At 35.6% G+C, this 20,690-nt stretch overlaps 2 protein-coding genes across 2 annotated transcripts in view; one reads left to right on the top strand and one right to left on the bottom strand.

Moving 5' to 3' along the window:
* FAM227B (family with sequence similarity 227 member B) overlaps positions 1-20,690 on the bottom strand; it is a 203,824-nt gene that overhangs the window by 108,872 nt on the left and 74,262 nt on the right. The window lies entirely within an intron of this gene.
* The window catches only part of FGF7 (fibroblast growth factor 7), a 61,722-nt gene that overhangs the window by 37,613 nt on the left and 3,419 nt on the right, over positions 1-20,690 (top strand). The window lies entirely within an intron of this gene.

Raw genomic sequence — 20,690 nt, 5'->3', positions numbered from 1 at the left:
GGCATCCATGTACCATATTATCCCTTGCCTACCTCTTCCATTTGTCTTAGTCTAGTTCTCTCTAGTCTGTTTCTCACCGATTCAAATACTGCCCATCTTGATGGACTTTTTCAAGACTGTCCTGTTTTCAGAAGTCCTTTCTTCCTGGACTGACACTAATCTATTCTCTTCCTTACTATTTTGCCACTGAGAGTTTTTCCTATCATGTGGGCTAATAGCAGGTCTCTATTTCCTAAAGGGAAATAAATAAAGGGGGCTGCCCCAGGTGGCGCTAGTGGTAGAGAACCTGCCTGGCAATGCAGGAGATGTAAGAGACACGGGTTCTATCCCTGGATTGGGAAGATCACCTGGAGAAGGAAATGGCAATCCACTCCAGTATTCTTGCCTGGAGAATCAGAGGATCCTGGTGGGTTACAGTCCACAGGGTTGCAAAGATTCAGACATGACTGAAGTGACTTAACACACATTTTTTTTTTTTTAAACTTTACATAATTGTATTAGTTTTGCCAAATATCAAAATGAATCCGCCACAGGTATACATGTGTGCCCCACCCTGAACCCTCCTCCCTCCTCCCTCCCCATACCATCCCTCTGGGTTGTCCCAGTGCACCAGCCCCAAGCATCCAGTATCGTGCATCGAACCTGGACTGGCAACTCGTTTCATACATGATATTTTACATGTTTCAATGCCATTCTCCCAAATCTTCCCATGTATACCTGTGGCAGATTCATTTTGATATATGGCAAAACCAATACAATATTGTAAAGTTAAATAAAATCAAATTAAAAAAAAGAAGAAGAAAAAAAAAAGCAATTCATTTCTCAAAGAGAGCTACCAATTAGTTTTTCTGTATTTCCCATACACTGAGCAATAGATCTGTGTATAATTCTAGACATGGCAGTTACACAGCCAAAAACTTTGTTTTATTGTATTTAGATTCAAAAACTATCAAACCGACATACTCCTTGGTCATTACTATGCTTATAAAAAGAACAGTGGCTTATTTGACATCAGGTGTGTTTTTCAATGCAAACTGTAGCTTATCTGAAAAACTGTATATTTCATTCTCTGGCACTTCTCCACACTTAATGCTACACGTCTTGTCTTTCAGTGAAAAAAGCATGTACTCTTGTTTAACTTGATCATATGAGGTTGATACCTGCACTATATTGGCTAGATTAGTCTATAAACTGTGCATCCAGGTAGTGAAGACACAGTATGCATATTCTTAAGGCATCAGAAAAGTAAGGGTAATCCTGATTTTTTTGAGGAAAAATTTTGGTACTCTAAGTATCATCACAGAAGAGATATCATAGAAAATTGAGCTGAATTCCCTTGTGCTAATTATTGCATTGATTGAACTTAAAATCAAAGAGGTGAAAGGTCACTATTTGTATATGGAACACTCTATTTCTGCTTTACTGACTATGCCAAAGCCTTTGACTGTGTGGATCACAATCAACTGTGGAAAATTCTGAAAGAGATGGGAATACCAGACCACCTGATTTGCCTCTTGAGAAATTTGTATGCAGGTCAGGAAGCAACAGTTAGAACTGGACATGGGACAACAGACTGGTTCCAAATAGGAAAAGGAGTATGTCAAGGCTGTATATTGTCACCCTGCTTATTTAACTTATATGCAGAGTACATCATGAGAAACGCTGGACTGGAAGAAGCACAAGCTGGAATCAAGATTGCGGGGAGAAATATCAATAACCTCAGATATGCAGATGACACCACCCTTATGGCAGAAAGTGAAGAGGAACTCAAAAGCCTCTTGATGAAAGTGAAAGCGGAGAGTGAAAAAGTTGGCTTAAAGCTCAACATTCAGAAAATGAAGATCATCGCATCCAGTCCCATCACTTCATGGGAAATAGATGGGGAAACAGTGGAAACAGTGTCAGACTTTACTTTTTTGGGCTCCAAAATCACTGCAGATGGTGATCGCAGCCATGAAATTAAGACACTTACTCCTTGGAAGGAAAGTTATGACCAACCTAGATAGCATATTCAAAAGCAGAGACATTACTTTGCCCACAAAGGTTCGTCTAGTCAAGGCTATGGTTTTTCCAGTGGTCATGTATGGATGTGAGAGTTGGACTGTGAAGAAGGCTGAGTGCTGAAGAATTGATGCTTTTGAACTGTGGTGTTGGAGAAGACTCTTGAGAGTCCCTTGGACTGCACGGAGATCCAACCAGTCCATTCTGAAGGAGATCAGCCCTGGGATTTCTTTGGAAGGAATGATGCTAAAGCTGAAACTCCAGTACTTTGGCCACCTCATGCGAAGGGTTGACTCATTGGAAAAGAGTCTGATGCTGGGAGGGATTGGGGGCAGGAGGAGAAGGGGACGACAGAGGATGAGATGGCTGGATAGCATCACTGACTCGAAGGACGTGAGTCTGGGTAAACTCCAGGAGTTGGTGATGGACAGGGAGGCCTGGCGTGCTGCGATTCATGGGGTCGCAAAGAGTAGGACACGACTGAGCGACTAAACTGAACTGAACAGGCACTCTGTTTTACATAATAGATATAACTTTGAAAAATTGATGATTGTGTTTCTTACACTTAATCACATCTGAATGCATAAAAAGGATCCCATTATTTAAAATATTTTACCAAAATTCTTTCCAATGAAAGTATTTTGCAGGATAAACAGTAAGCTTCTAACATATATATCTACTAAATTTAGATAATTCTTGAATAAAGTTTCTTAACGTGGAGCTGTTCTGCAATCCTTCTTTTTCTTACGCTGGCTAGAGATCCAGCTTTTCTTCAGAAATATCTTTAATCCAGTCCCTCGATTCTCTTTTATATTAATGTGGGCTAATATAGCTTAAACTCTCTCATCATTCTGTTTTAACTCTGTATCTCCCGACTCCTTGTGCAGGATCTGCTCTCAACAGCCCACAACTAGAAAGCCTGGGGAAGGAAGGTGAGGGAAAATTACAATGACTCTTACCAGGGGGAGGAAAGCTAACTTAGCTTTATTCAGAGTCTATGACTGCTCTTTCTTCTCCTGTTTAGCTGAGTTTGCTTTCAGTTAAGTTAGAACACAACTTTGAAAGATAAACAAGTGAGATGTAACATGAATGTAGCTGAGACTAGTGAAGATTATGGAATGTACAAAGGACATAACTATTCTGGAAGATAACTGATAAATTATAAATTTAATATTACGTTCAAAATAAATAATAAAAGTGTCTTCTCTAGGCCCTAAATTGGACATTTACACATTCAATTTTGGCATATTGGAATTGTGCTGTGGTAGCTATAACATTATCAAATTCTCTAAGCATCAATAATACTTTGAGGTTGTTGCATGAGGTTGTGTCTCAAAGTAGGATTGAAAATCAGTATTAGTAATATACGCAAGTATAATTTATTGAGGAAACAAGTACACTCATCTCCAGCCCCAAGCCCTATCAGCCTTGCCTTGGAGAAGGACTGCATCAGCTTCTGTCTAGACCAGAGCTGCCATCTTCACTGGCCTTGTCTCTTAGCAATCCATCTCCTATGCTATTAACAGAAACATCTTCCTAAGCCGTTCAGTGGCTCCTGTCTCGTACAGGATAAAAACCTAAATTCAACTAGCCACATAAGGTTTTCATGATCTGGTTATGCTATGTTTATTGTTTTTTCTCTTGGCAGTTCACCTTGTATACGCTACAAGCACAGCAAACCAAGCCCCAAATGCCACGGTATTTTATGCTTTGTCACTTTCTCTCTCTTGCCTAATTTTTCCTGTATCACTACTATGTTGCTACAAACTTTCATGATTTTGTAGAACAGATGTTGAGGAAAGGCAAGATGGTTTATGTAAGAGGAAAAACCGCACCCATTTACTATATAGCTCTTTGAGAAATAAGCAGGTCGACATCATTTTTTTGATCTTCAAAATTATATGATGGGGTTCAAAAACCAAGTTTTGTTTTTTTTTTTTTAAAGAAGTTATACTACAGTCCTAAAATAAAGCTGATCATTTTCATTGAAGAGATACTTTTAAAACCTGCCTTTGTGAACTCTGACCACCCTCAAATACCTGTTGTATACAGAATACTTTTATTAGTATCATTGTCTAACTACAGCAATAATCCCATAAGGCATGGATTGAGCAGGGCATGACTTTTCAAGGATGGGGAGGAAATATTAGAATCTTCATGAAATATGTGCAGTTTTAAAAACTCCTAGTAACTCTGAAATCTTTTTCCCTGAAGGATGTTCAAAAATGCCTGCCCCATCCCCAACACCTAGCCTATCATTCTGAGAATCACTGGTTAAAGAAAAAGTACAAACCCAAAAAAAGAATTAGTCTGAGTGAATACTTTGAAAATATATAATGGTGAGATTCCTCAGGGATCACTAAAATGATCACAGTTAGTCAACATTTTCTAACAGTAAGAATATGTGGTGAAAATTCCAAGTTTACAGATTATGCTACCATCTTTAAATTAGTAAAATAAGCTAATGATGACAAGATTCTGGAAGAGATAATATGTGTATATACCTAAGTCAAAAACTGGCAGATGAGTTTTCTCATGAGTTTGCAGTAAAATTTAAATTATATTTATAAGACAAAGGGCTCTGAACAATAACTTCCTCATGAAAAAGCATCAAGCAATCACTCTGGATGTCTTCCTAAAGATATTAATATATACCTTTAGTCAAGAAACCAATAAAGTAATGGGCATCATCAGGAAGAAAGTAAGACGCAAAACAGAACATATTATAATAGTTCTGTGTAAACAACATGGTATATTTACATCTGGAAGACAGATGTCATCCTCTTTGCTTAGCACGAATAGGGACTACACAGTACAATGGAAGCATCCTAGAATTAGAATGGATGAATGATGTAAGATATATGCTAAAAAATCTGGGCTATGATCTAGATAAATAAATGTTTATTAAGATGAACTATATTCAGTGTCTATAAAATCATAAAAATATGGATAAGCAGAATAGAGACTTGTTAGTCAACTTATGAAATATTAGAACTAGCATACACTTAAAGCCTTAATGTGCTAGGAGCAAGGCAGAAAAATAGATGTGCTATACTACACAGCAAACAGAAAACATATGTAAGTTGTTACACATATAAGTACTGCATGCTAAAAATATAAATAGGTTCAAGAGAGGTTTAGCCAAAACTAAAAATGAAACCTATAACTGATTAGAAAACTAGAGATGTTTGGAATCAAACATGGAGCTGATTGAGTTGGCATAATAAAATATGATCTGAGATGAACTATAGTTTGAATAAACCATGGAATTTTGTGCTTCTTATCTAATTAGATGATCTCCAAAAATGTAATGAAAATTAAAGGGAAATTTAACAAATACTTCTGGTTAATCAATCTTTACCCTTAGGTTCTTCTGATGTTTAGCATGATTAAGACACTCATTAATTTTTTGAATCCTGGAGTATTAACAATTTACATTTGCTGATTTAACGTATGACACACTAGTTACCATGGGGTTTATGCATTATTCTGTCCTTCAGCACTTAATGAGAGTCTGCCAAGTACAAAGCCTTATAATAAGTACTAGAGATTTGCAGAAGTTGTAAGGTAATCTCCTCAAATAGCTTGTAAATCAGATTAAAAAAATAGGCTAAAATTATGAGGAACAATAAAATAGAGGTGATTGCTTTTGTAGTATAGCAATGCATTCTTAAAGTAAAATAGATGACGACAGATTAGAAAACTGTAAAAAATTATGGAGAAACTTGAATTTGAAAGAAACTTTGGCTTTGAAAGAAATATGTTGCTAAATGGAAGCTGTTAAAATACTGATTCCTAAGCCTCCCCTCAAACCTATTGGATCAGACTTTCTTAGGAGTAGGAACTGGGCATTTGAAAATTTTTAAAGAGTTCGTCATGTGATTCCATGCAGCCAGTCCATGAGGCAATATTTGGGAAATACTGAAATAGAGACTCTATGTAATTACGGGAACTGGTGGGCAGATGCAAGAAAAGTTTCTGGCAATTTGTATGGGAGAGAAAGACAACGAGCAAATCAGTTTGGAGCCAAAGGCCCATGTAAGTTGTAGAGGAACAAAGGGAGAAAATTGTACAAGTAGGCTGGAGTCAAATTTTGGAGGGCATTGAATTCCAGGAAAAAGAGGCTTTATTTTGTTTTGCTTTTAATAGGGTATATCATTGAAAGTTTGGAAGCAAAAGAATAACCATTATAACATGTCCTTTATGAATCAGTTCAGTTCAGTTCAGTCGCTCAGTTGTGTCCGACTCTTTGTGACCCCATGAATCACAGCACACCAGGCCTCCCTGTCCATCACCATCTCCCGGAGTTCATTCAGACTCACGTCCATCGAGTCGGTGATGCCATCCAGCCATCTCATCCTCTGTCGTCCCCTCTTTCTTCTGCCTCTAATCCCTCCCAGCATCATAGTCTTTTCCAATGAGTCAACTCTTCACATGAGGTGGCCAAAGTACTGGAGTTTCAGCTTTAGCATCATTCCTTCCAAAGAACACCCAGGGCTGATCTCCTTCAGAATGGACTGGTTGGATCTCCTTGCAGTCCAAGGGACTCTCAAGAGTCTTCTCCAACACCACAGTTCAAAAGCATCAATTCTTCAAATTAGAGATACCAAGGGAACATTTCATGCAAAGATGGGCTCGATAAAGGACAGAAATGGTATGGACCTAACAGCAGCAGAAGATATTAAGAAAAGGTGGCAAGAATACACAGAAGAACTGTACAAAAAAGATCTTCACGGCCAAGATAATCACAATGGTATGATCACTCACCTAGAGCCAGACATCCTGGAATGTGAAGTCAAGTGGGTCTTAGAAAGCATCACTATGAACAAAGCTAGTGGAGGTGATGGAATTCCAGTTGAGCTATTCTAAATCCTGAAAGATGATGCTGTTAAAGTGCTGCACTCAATATGCCAGCAAATTTGGAAAACTCAGCAGTGGCCACAGGACTGGAAAAGGTCAATTTTCATTCCAGTCCCAAAGAAAGGCAATGCCAAACAATGCTCAAACTACCTCACAATTACACTCATCTCACACGCTAGTAAAGTGATGCTCAAAATTCTCCAATCCAGGCTTCAGCAATACGTGAACTGTGAACTTCCAGATGTTCAAGCTGGCTTTAGAAAAGGCAGAGGAACCAGAGATCAAATTGCCAACATCCGCTGGATCATCGAAAAAGGAAGAGAGTTCCAGAAAAACATCGATTTCTGCTTTATTGACTATGCCAAAGCCTTTGACTGTGTGGATCACAATAAACTGTGGAAAATTCTGAAAGAGATGGGAATACCAGACCACCTGACCTTTATGAATAAAAATAGGTAAATATAAAGTCAGAGAGACTGAAGAGTGGTCTGGTTAAGAGCTAGTTTAGGTACAAATAATGAAGGACTGGACTAAAGTAATGGTAATGGAAATGGAAGAGAAGTACTAGACACAAACTTCATAATACAAAAAGGGCAAATGTGATTATTTCTGGTACAGTTTCAGGTAGCTGGACTGCCTTTTTATAGTTTAAGTATCTTTCTCTGTAAATTCATATTTAAAAAATTTCTTTTACTTTCCATTTTCATTCTGTTGAAAACATAACTACTCTATTAATAAAAGTCTTTGTTAAGACTGCTAGCAAAGAACGAGTGCCTAAGACTTATTAAGAACCAATGACGAAAATGGCTTTAAATCATGCTTTAATTTTTCAATGCTGATTACCAGCATGATCTAAAAACCAAGTGTTTAGAATTGTCTTATTGCCTGGGTGGCAGAATATTTAAATATAAATTAAAGAGGGAAGATTACATTATATATATGCCAGCTAAACTTCATAGGACATAGCAAAGTTAAAATAGAGGGATAATGTGGATGTGTGGTTTATCTTCTAAGCTGGTATCTCTGTGAATTAGGTGAAACCTACTTGACTCCTAGAGCTAGTTGTAAGCAAAGTGTGAAAGAAAGTGCCATAATTTCTCCCTTTTACGACCATTTCCTCTTTCATTCTTGGTGTCCTTATACTTATTCCATTAGCACAGTCACATTTTGCTCTCAGAGAAGATATAGACACTTACAACACATATGAATTTATGTCTCTGCGTTATGTCTCCCTGGTATATTTGTATTTTGAGCCTTCTCTCTAGTCTTATGTAATAAAAAATTTGGCTTCCTTCGGAATGTATTTGAGGCTTCAGGAAAAGTCAGAAAATGGGAGAGAATTTTTAGGTAGTAGGAAGAGATTATTTTCTATTTCACATAAAAATCTGATATTTACCTCACATCTACTGGTATTATGGTATCTGTACTTGTGATAATTTTGGAACCATTTTTAGAACATAGTAAAGTGTTGTATTTGGCAGATGTAAATATTTTACATCTGCCAAACAAAGAATTCTTTCTGAATTAAAGTATAGAACCTACAAAGATAACAGGGCAAGCAAAGTATTTCCTCCTGGCTGATTGAGGGAATATGTTTTCCCTGGTGCAAAGAGGAAAATCGGCTCCTTTATGTTCCAGAGAGGCTGTAAATGATAAGGAAAAGGTCACAATAAATTGGTATAGAAATTTAATTCTGTGTAATACAGTTCAGTGGTCTTCCTCTGACATTACTCAGTAATATGCCCATGGAATCATCCTATTTGTTGCACAACTGAATAGTTTGCTTCTAATCCTGGCATAGTTCTAACCCTGCTGAAACAAGCTGTTGCAACTTAAATTCTTTCAAAACAAAACACTGCCATCACTGTACCACAAGCCAATGTACTTTCTAAAGATTTTCTAGTGTTTCATTTATTTTCTTAAAAAATTCCTAAATGAAGGACATGATTCTTTTTACCTAACCCAACAAGTTATTTAAGTGGTTTTCCACATCATTATACAATAGATATAGGAGTGATAAGAACCATAATTGATTTACCCTCCCACCCCCCCAGTGATGATGATAGTGTGGAATCAATTCTCTTGTTGCGGAACATTTCAGTTACATTTGATACTAACAATTATGCAATCATGTGGAACTGTTTTGAGTTTCATGCTGGTTTGATGGGAATTACACTTTCTGGGTTTTGGTAATAATTTATCTACTTGTGTTTCTTTTTTGCTGGCTTTGATTTGATTAGTTTTCTAATTTCTTTTAGTGTATTCCAAAGTTCTGTCTTAGATCTATTATTTAACAGTTACAGAGCATGCTTTTTTAGGATAATGTGATCCAAAGACAAGATTAGCATAACAACCACATGTATCAATTGTGTTATCTTACAATAGTGAATTCTAGGGTTCATGGGAAAAGTAAGAGAATCTGGAACCTGCTAGAGGTCACCACCTCCACAAAGTCTTTTGTACCACCTATCCAAGTGACGTCCTATAAAGAAACACAGGGAAAATGAACTTACTTTTTTCCCAACTCAAATACTGAACTATTGCCACTAGGCAGTGAAGTCAGCACGTGCACAGCATACCAACCTAATGGTCCTAATCCAGCACTAGACTGAAAATAAAATCTGTCTTTCATGTTAAGCAGTCACTTTGCTTAACAAATTTATTTCAATCTAAGATAATTTGGTGTTTGTTTTACTATAACTTTTGAGAAGTCAATTTTAAACAGCATGTACACATTACTAAAGATCACCTGCTTATGTTTCAGGTTGACACCTGGAAACAAAATATTGTCAGTTACAAATCCTTAAGCAAATACATCTTATATAATTTTCACATCTTGATAAAACTTGGTTCATATATAAGTTCCACATGTAAGTTGTTTATAAGAAAATAAATGACTCATAAATCATCTTAAAAATTAATTTAAGACTGACACAGACTTAAAGTAGTAGTATATGAGTCTTTTGTCTTCTTATAAGCAATTTATCTACAGTGGTCTATATAAGATTTATGTTACTCTGCTTTTGGACACATTTGCTTTAAATAATTAATCCTTGATTAGAAGTAAATATATCATTTTTTTCACTGAGTACCATCTATAAATAAACTGCTACTTCTTTCAGAGACACTTCGAAAATTAAACATAATTCCATTTCTACTTGAAGGACAGGAACATTAAAATTAGTTTAATTATCAAAATATTTCATATTTGGTTGTAAAAAATTATATACAATTTATAAGCATTATTTTATTTCATTCTAAATCTCAGACCAATAAATCATTTGGCTTTTAATAGCACAACAATTTTTATTCCCTTTCTTAGAGTCAGAACAGTAAAAACAGCTTTCTTTTTATAGTCAAAGACAAAACAGTGACTTATGGATTAAATTACCAGCTGTCACTAAAAATTCAAATAACTTAAAGCTTTGATTTCGCTAAAAGTGGACTAAAACTAGTTGAGGCACTCATTTATAACAACTATTGGCATCAGTTGGTGCTAGTGGTAAAGAATCTGCCTGCCAATGCAGGAGATGCAAGAGATGCAGGTTTGGTCCCTGGGTCGGAAAGATTTCCTAGACTAGAAAATGGCAACCCACTCCAGTATTCTTGCCCAGAAAATTCCATGGACAAGGTAGCCTGGTGGGCTACAGTCCAGGAGGTCACAAAGAGTTGGACATGACTGAGCACACACACACACATTGGCATAAATGAATAAACTAATCTTAATCACAAAGAACTTGTCATGAAGAAGTTACACCTTTAAAAGTAGTTGATAACAGCAATAATATGACTGAGAAGCCATTGGCTAAAATATATTACCATAATAATTAGCAAATTCAAAATGAAAAATAATTTTAAGGAAAGAACTGAGGACTATCTAGCCACTTCAATCCAAAGAATTCTCATTTCCACAGCACAATTAAAGAGTCCATTGATCCCAGTTTATCAGCAGATGATGGTATTGAATAGAAAGAGTAATTATACACGTCTCAGTATCACTCCCACAAGTAAAATTTAAGCCCTGCATACAACTGTAATCAAACTGAGACCTTCTGACTCATTCATCTTTTGAAGACCTTGGGATTGTGATCAGACTATGGATAATGACGACATTCCAGGATGTGACAGTAGACTACAGATTAAAGGGTTGGAGGAGTACATGTGAGGCCACTTCAGGTGATACCGACAGATACTTCCCTTTAACACTGTGAATACTGGGAATGCTGAGTAAATATGAAAACTTTAAAAAACACTAACATTACTGCCATATTTTTAAAAGTCCAATATCATGCAGAATTCTTTAGTGCTATGCAAAATTATTTTTTATTACTAACAAACATTTCTGTCAACTTTATACATCTAGCATAGCCAGAATTTTATTGTGAATTTAGATCACAGAGTAATTTGCTTATGCAAAATTCAAGAACAAGATACAGAGAACTGCCATCGCTGTAAACTTCATAAAACTTAAACACGTTATCATTCCCACCCTAACTTTTTCTCATGTGCGCATTCTCAAAATTAGCCAGGTTTACAATGATCCTTGACTTCTCTAATTCCCTATTCTTCTATCTTGGCCTCAACATCTATTGGGCCTAGAACCTGAGGAAATGGGCAGAGTAAGAAGGATGAGTAAATGAGATAGAAATAATCTGAACCATTGCTGTGAAGTGTATGTTGAGAAACTGTGTTCTATTACATTGACTGAAAGATGCTAGGTTAGACAACAAGGTGGTTCATTCCGGTATTATGCTCCACTTCCTAGAAAGTAAATATAGCATATAGGCATTGAGAAGGGAATCATCCAGAAAGAATGGAAATAAATGCTTCCAGGAACTCAGCAACTAGCCAGGAGAAATTCCAGGATGTAAAAACATCAGGAACTATTTGGAGTGACATGGGGTGTATTTGTTGTGTTTGTCTCTGTGTCTGAGATGGTTACCAATAACGTGCAATATGAATACAAACTTTATTTTTGGCTAGATGTAAAAGTGAAAAGTCTGAGACTGTTTTCTAGCTACAGTTTTTTAGAGAAGATAAGTATTTTTAGAGAGGGTTAAAAAAAATCTAATTCAGGAAGGAAGCCAAGAAGAAAAAAACTAAAGAAGCTTGGAAATCTAAACTATCTTTAAGAATTTGGTGAATTTAATAAACGGTGACAGGTTTAAAAGACATTTGCTCCTTGGAAGAAAAGCTATGACAAACCTAGACAGCATATTAAAAAGCAGAGGCATCACTTTGCCGACAAAGGTCCATATAGTGAAAGCCATGATTTTTCCAGTGGTCATGTATGGAGGTGAGAGTTGGACCATAAAGAAGGCTGAACACCAAAGAACTGATGCTTTTGAATTGTGGTGCTAGAGAAGACTCTTGAGAGTCCCTTGGACAGCAAGGAGATCAAATAAGTCAATCCTAAAGGAAATCAACACTGAATATTTGTTGGAAGGACTAATGCTGAAGCTGAAGCTCCAGTACTTTGGCAGACTGATACAAAGAGCTGACTCATTGGAATAGACATTGATGCTGGCAAAGATTGAAGGCAAAAGGAGAAAGGGGCAGCAGAGGATAAGATGATTGGACAGCATCACCGACTCAGTGGACATGAATCTGAGCAAACTCCAGGAGACAGTGCAGGACAGAGGAGATTGGCGTACCACAGTCCATGGGGTCACAAGGAGTTGGTTGGACACAGCTTAGCAACTGAACAACAACAATTTCTCTTACCTCATCATTTAAAAACTAGAGGATTCTATTAATCAGATTAGAATAGCAAATTGTATTTCTTCAGTTTTAACACTACGTGATTTATATTTTAATTTACATTTATTTTAATACATTTTCTATCTGCATATACCACTTATGATCATTTTGACATTTATTTATCCTCAAATAATGCTTTAAAAATAATTAATTTGAAGATATATTGTAAAATAATCATGTGTTAAAAGGGAATATTTGATACTTATTTACATAAAATATGAATCATTATACTATACTTAAACTTTATAAAATAATCTTGAAAATATAGTCGTGTCTGACTCTTTGTGACCCCATGGATAGTCCATGCAATTCTCTAGGCCAGAATCCTGGAGTGGGTAGCCTTTCCCTTCTCTAGGGGATCTTCCCAACCCAGAGATCAAACCCAGGTCTCCCACATTGCAGGCAGATCCTTTACCAGCTGAGCCACAAGGGAAGCCCGAAATAAAATTTCTTTTTGATAGGCACACTTTTTACTATATCAATATTCTAAAATAATGAAATGATTAAAAATATTATTAAGGAAGACAGTGAGATTATATTACTGTAGTTTATGGCCTATATTAAGGGAAATAATGAAGATTATATTACTGTAGTTTATGGCCTATATTAAGGGAAATAATGAGCAATATTCTGTCTTGGGCTAACTATATTGATCTAGTTCTTGCTAAAAAACTGGTTTTAGGTAAGTAATATAACTAATGGAGATTCTGGAATCCATGTGTATAATGTATGACTGAAGAAACTACAGATGCTTTGCCTTGGTATGACCAATGTCTTAATCTCTTTGAAGCACTGTTATATGGAAAAAGTATTGATTATCCTGCAGAATTTTAGAGGATATATCTGAGAGTATGTAGTAATACCTAGGATCAGAGCTATCTGATAAGTGTAATGAGGCACTTCAGCAGTTGGTAATCTATAATACATTAATGTGAGTATATAGACAGAAAGATACATCAATAGACAAAACAAGATAGCCAATATAGGGTAAAGGAGAGGCACTGTATCAGTTGAAAAATGTAATGACTTTCATTACAATGTAATGAACAATATAATATTTAATAACTAATGTTGAAAAAGTTAGCTAGCTATTTGCAGGAACAAAATATCAGTTTAGAGTCCCATCTCAAACCATGTGCCAAAATTAATTCCAAAAGAATTTAAGAGATATATTTTAAACTTAAATTACAAAAGCAAGAAATAAATGTATTTCAGATAGTAGAATGGAAAAATACTTTTAAGCATAAAAAACAATATCATAAATTATCAAGAAAGACTAATACATATGGCTACACAAAATTAAGCATCTTAAAATAAATGTATAAATTAGGATAGTGCAGGATTAGAGAAAGAGTGAGAATTAGGAATAGAATGAGGGATGTTGACAGTGCCATAATATTCAGAGAATGTTTATGACTATTGGAAATAGGCACTTACCCTGGTTTAGGCACTTATGAGGTCACTGCTGGCCTTGAAGAGATAAAGCCATTAAGCAGATTAAAAGTTAGGATGCAAGTGTTAAACTGAGGAAAAGTGAACAAATTTAGTCTATATGTTCAAGAAATTTGGTGTTAAGTGAAAAGGGAGCTGCTGCTAAGTCGCTTCAGTTGTGTCTGACTCTGTGTGACCCCATAGACGGCAGCCCACCAGGCTCCCCTGTCCCCGGGATTCTCCAGGCAAGAACACTGGAGTGGGTTGCCATTTCCTTCTCCAATGCATGAAAGTGAAAAGTGAAAGTGAAGTCGCCCAGTTGTGTCCAACTCTTCGTGACCCCATGGACTGCAGCCTACTGGGCTCCTCTGTCCACGGGATTTTCCAGGCAAGAGTACTGGAGTGGGGAAAAGGGGGCAGGGCAGTCTTTTGAAAAGATTTCAGAGTTAGAGGCATGAACATTTTATTCATCTGGCCCATAGGCACAAAGCCTAGTGCACATGAAAACATCAAGTACTTATAATGTATTTAAAACTTTGAAATTTGGACACTGACAGTAAAATTTGACAGGAAAATTAAGAACTAGAGATTATCAAATATTTAACTTATAAAATATATTATGCCAACTTCTTTATTTATTAAATACTTTTTCATAACATAAAAAAACAATCAGATAATTTTTTTCTTTGCAAGAATTCCCTAGAAAGTACAATATTTGCAGAAATGAGTTTTCAAAAATAGCAAATGATAAATAAAATAAGTTACTTTAGACCAAGTAATTTCAAAAGAAAATCTATATAAAAGTTTTAAATAGTTATACTGTATCTAATGAAAATTATGGACGTATTTTGCCATTTGATTATAAAAATACGCTTTCAAAAATAAAAAATCAGTGTACAAAAATCAAAGCAGTGCTAACACATATCTTAGACTTACTCTTTAATTAAAGCCATAATAACATTAAATTAGTAATGAAGTTGATCAAGCCTAAATATTTTAGGTGCTTTACTATTTACTTATATAAGTTAATTATAATTTGCAACTTGATGTTTTAAAATATCATTAAGAAAATTTCCAAACATTTTAATGTTAGATTTGTGTTGGGTGGTCTTGAGAAACAACAGTACGTAGGGTGTATGAATATCTTAAAACAGCTTTATTGAGAGAAAAATTTGGAAAGCATAGTTTTGTAAACAAAAGGCAATGAAGGGAGGGACTGAAGACATCCAAGACAGACAGGAGGATACAGAATCAAGAGTATACTGTTCTTTGAAGGCAATTCCTTTGAATTTACAATATCGTGTGTGCATGCTCACATGCACGTTTAATAATAATTTGAGCAGTCACATGCAGGGTATTTAAAAAATATAATACTATGATATAGGATTTTAGTATGTCAAATACACAACACACATTTATTTTTTTAACTTTTTAATTTCATTTTATTTTTAAACTTTATAATATTGTATTGGTTTTGCCAAATATCGAAATGAATCCGCCACAGAATTCTTTATTGTTCTTGTACTTGTGACCAAGGTACAAAAGTCAAAGCAGTGCAAACACATATCTTAGACTTACTCTTTAATTAAAACCATACTAACATTAAATTAGTAATAAAGTTGATCAAGCCTAAACGTTTTACATGCTTTACTATTTACTTACATGTTAATTATAATTTGCAACTTGATGTTTTAAAATATCATTAAGAAATTTTCCAGACATTTTTGAGTATATTGAGTATTTCTGTATACATGTGCTGTGGATATTTATTTATAAATCTATGTATGTACAGTTATTTATAAAATAACCAATGCTATGTATCTACAATAACAAGGGTACAATATACAAAGTACAAAGTGCAACTAAAAAGACCAGAAGGAATTGAATTAATTTAGAAAAGATGTTTTCAAGTTTTTTAGACTTGAGACAACTTTATACTCTTAAAAACTACTGAGGACCCAAAGAGCTTTTGTTCATATGAGTTTACAACTACTGATACTTCCTGTACTCAAAATTAAACTGAGACATTTTAAAACTATTTACTGACCTATTTAAAAATCAAAATAATGGCCAATTATGGGACAGCTCATAATATTAGCATAAGAAGAAAACCAGGGTTGTACAATTCTAGAAATTTTCTTTTTATCTACTCTGCATATCCAAATAATTTTCCTAAAACACAATCTGACATTTTTCAAATTTCAAACATTCAAAGACTCCTCACTGTTGACAAATAAATTTAAAAATTTTTTATTAATAAATTGGCAATCAAGGCCTTCAAAAAACTCATCCTAACTTTTTTTCTAACTTGTTCTATTTCTTTGATACATTTCCTACTCCAGATAGCTCTAATTTCTATCTTCTAAAAATGAGTTATGAATCATAGACTCTATTATCTTACATAAACTTTTATCTCTCAATTAGCATGATGTTTCCATTCTATCTATGTCAACCTTATATCTTCTTCAAGATGTAATTCAAGTTCCATCTGTTCCTCAAATCCTCTGTTGACCACCTAGGATATGTAATACCTCTTTCTTCTGAATAACTATTGAATTTATTTTCTATTCTGTTCTTAGCAACTGGCATATACTGTTGCTTATAATTCATTTTAATTTTCTGTAGGAGGAAATATAATTGATTTGATATATATTTTATTAATCCAGATATTTTTATGATATTACAATTAAAGTCACCACATCAAGTTTCTAAACTATCACTCAGTTCAGTTCACTCAATCATGTCCAACTCTTTGCAGCCCCATGGACTGTAGCATACCAGGTTTCCCTGTCCATCACCAACTCCCACAGCTTGCTCAAACTCATGTCCATCGAGATGGTAATGCCATCCAACCATCTCATCCTCTGTTGTCCCCTTCTCCTCCTGCCTTCAATCTTTCCCAGCATCAGGGGTTTTTCAAATGAATCAGTTCTTCACATCAGGTGGCCAAAATGTTGGAGTTTCAGCTTCAATATCAGTCCCTCCAATGAATATTCAGGACTGATTTTTTTTAGGATGGACTGGTTGGATCTCCTTGAATTCCAAGGGACTCTCAAGAGTCTTATCCAAAACCACAGTTCAAAAGCATCAATTCTTCAGCGCTCAGCTTTCTTTATAATCCAACTCTCACATCCATACATGACTACTGGAAAAATCATAGCCTTGACTAGACGGACCTCTGTTGGCAAAGTAATGTCTCTGCTTTTGAATATGCTGTCTAGGTTGGTCATAACTTTTCCAGGGAGCAAGTGTCTTTTAATTTCATGGCTGCAGCCACCACCTGTAGTAAATTTGGAGCCCAGAAAAACAAAGTCTGTCACTGTTTCCACTGTTTCCACATCTATTTGCCATGAAGTGATGGGACTGGATCCATCATCTTAGTTTTTTGAATGCTGAGCTTTAAGCCAACATTTTCACTCTCCTCTTTCACTTTCATCAAGAGGCTCTTTAGTTTTTCTTCACTTTCTGCCATAAGGGTGGTGTCATCTGCATGTCTGAGATTACTGAAATTTCTCCCAGCAATCTTGATTCCAGCTTGTGTTTCATCCAGCCCAGTGTTTCTCATGATGTGCTCTGCATATAAGTTAAATAAGCAGGATGACAATATACAGTCTTGATGTACTCGTTTTCCTATTTGGAACCAGTCTGTTGTTCCATGTCCAGTTCTAACTGTTGCTTCCTGACCTGCATGCAAATTTCTCAAGAGGCAGGTCAGGTGGTCTGGTATTCCCAACTCTTTCAGAATTTTCCACAGTTTATTGTGATCCACACAGTCAAAGGCTTTGGCATAGTCAATAAAGCAGAAATAGATGTTTTTCTGGAACTCTCTTGCTTTTTTGATGATCCAGTGGATGTTGGCAATTTGATCTCTGGTTCCTCTGCCTTTTCTAAAACCAGCTTGAAATCTCTGCACCTTCCCCTCAATTTTGCTGTGAACCTAAAACTTCTCTAAAAGATAAATTCTTAAAAAATTGTTTCAAGCAAGAAACGTTCAAACACTAAAATCATAAATGCCACTAATTATATGAACAAAGAATTAGCATGGATATTTAATAGGGAAACACCTAAAATTCTAGGAGGAGATGTTGGAGAAGTTTTTTAAAATGTAGTAGCAATTTATACCTAGGTTCCTCATTTCTCATTCTCAGTACAATACAGGCTTAAATAACAAATAGGCAAAATGGTTTAATGAATGATTAAATCACAGGGGAAAAAAACCTCCAGGGAAGCCATTTTGGGCATATTTCCTAGTTTGTAAGGGAGATATCCTAATGAATAAACTGATAATTCTGTTGACAATATTGTTGACAAAAATATTGCTAATGAGGCTAAATGGCCAATTTACTTGACATATTGTTTCATTTTTCATGTTCTATTGTATGAGCTGATCTCTTTGATTTTTTTTGAAGTCTGTCATTATATTACCACAGTCATTATGGTAACAACTCAATGCACTCATGTAATATGCCTTACATATTTGGGAACACATTTATTACGTTATATATAAACATGAACTTCTTGTAAACATAAATCCAGATTTTACAGTATGAATGTATTATCACGACTGAGCCTGAAGGGAAAGTGTCTACATATTGTAATTCACATTACCTCTATCATTCTACAGTTATATTTTATAGACAGTGGGTCTATAAAAGAAAAGCCAGCAAATATGACAGATTTCATTCCCTAAGTAAATCTGGCCCTGAAAGATACTCTAAGCCTTTGCATCAGTACTCTTCTTTCTATCTAAGAGAAAGTGTAATATTGAATAAGAGGGAAATAGCAGAAATAAAGGGACTTGAAGGAAAGGAAAGGTAAACACTGACTTCTTCACAGCATTTTTACAGTGGTAAGATCTTCAGAAAGCCACTATTTCGTATGTCCTTAAATAGATATATTTACCCAATTTTGAAGGTACTACAAATATGCTGAATCCATTCTTCATTGTATTGATATAAATTTAAACTAACTGGATTTTGCTGCATAAATTACTTCCCTTTGATCTTCCCGAACTGAATAAGAAGAACAGTTAGCTGCTAGAGAAAGTGCTCCAAGAGGGCAGGGTTCGAATTGAGCAGCTCTGAATTGAGCTGAGGACAGAACTGGCTTTCAGAATATATTATGTCAGCAATAATCATTACTATAAAGTTTAAGTACAAAAGTAAAGATGTTACGAGTTATATACTTTCACGGTATTATATAGTGATTAAGAGCCAGACCACTCAGGTTCAAATTCCACTTCTGCCACTTACCAGCTGAGAGAATCTGGGCAAATTAATTAACTTCTTTGTGCCTGAGCTTGATCTATAAACTGGGGATAATATGAGTACTTGCCTTATAGGCTTGGTGATAAGTAAATGTATTAATATATAAGAGTGCTTAAACAATCCTTTGCATGTGGTATCAACTCAGTAAACATTAAGTATTATTGTTATTATGATTATAGCAATGCAAAGAAATAGAGAAAACAACAGAGTGTGAAAGACTAGAGATCTCAATAAAATTAGAGATACCAAGGGAACATTTCATGCAAAGATGGGCTCGATAAAGGACAGAAATTGTATGGACCTAACAGAAACAGAAGAGATTAAGAAGAGGTGACAAGAATACACAGAAGAACTATACAAAAAAGGTCTTAATGACTCAGATAACCATGATGGTGTGGTCATTCACCTAGAGCCAGATCCTGGAGTGTGAAATCAAGAGGGCCTTAAGAAGCATTACTACAAACAAAACTAGTGGAAGTGATGGAATTTCAGCTGAGCTATTTCAAATCCTAAAAGATGATGCAGTTAAAGTGCTGCACTCAGTATGCCAGCAAATTTGGAAAACTCAGCAGTGGCCACAGGACTCACAAAGGTCAGTTTGCATTCCAATCACAAAGAAGGGCAATCCCAAAGAATGTTCAAACAATCATACAGTTGTGCTCATTTCACATGGTAGCAAAGTAATGGTCAAAATTCTCCAAGAACTTCCAGATGTACACTGGGTTTAGAAAAGCAGAGGAACCAGAAATTTAATTGCCAAATTCCACTGGATCATAGATAAAGCAAGGAAATTCCAGAAAAACATCTACTTCTGTCTCATTGACTACACTAAAGCCTTTGACTATGTGGTTCACAACAAACTGTGGGAAATATTTAAAGAGACAGGAATACCAGACCACCTTACCTGTCTCCTGAGAAACCTGTAGGCAGGTCAAGAAGCAAGTTAGAACATTACATGGAACAAATGACTGGTTCAAAATTGGGAAAGGAATATGTCTAGGCTATATATCGTTACCCTGCTTATTTAACTTATATGCAGAGTACATCACGCAAAATGCCAGGATAGATGACTCACAAGCTGGAATTAAGATTGCCAGGAGTAATACAAACAGCCTCAGATATGCAGATGACACCATCCTAATGACAGAAAGTGAAAAGAAACTAAAGAACCTCTTGATGAAGGTGAAAGAGGAGAGTGAAAAAGCTGGCTGAAACTCAACATTCAAAAAACCAAGATCATGGCATCTGGTCCCAACATTTCATGCAAATAGATGGGGAAAAATGGAAACAGTGGCAGTTTTATTATCTTGGGCTCCAAAATCACTGCAGACAGTGACTGTATCCATGAAATTAAAAGACACTTGCTCCTTG

The sequence above is a fragment of the Bubalus kerabau genome, chromosome 10 (assembly GCF_029407905.1).
Source record: "Bubalus kerabau isolate K-KA32 ecotype Philippines breed swamp buffalo chromosome 10, PCC_UOA_SB_1v2, whole genome shotgun sequence".
NCBI classification, from domain to species: domain Eukaryota; kingdom Metazoa; phylum Chordata; class Mammalia; order Artiodactyla; family Bovidae; genus Bubalus; species Bubalus kerabau.
This window is presented reverse-complemented; position numbering and strand designations above follow the sequence as displayed.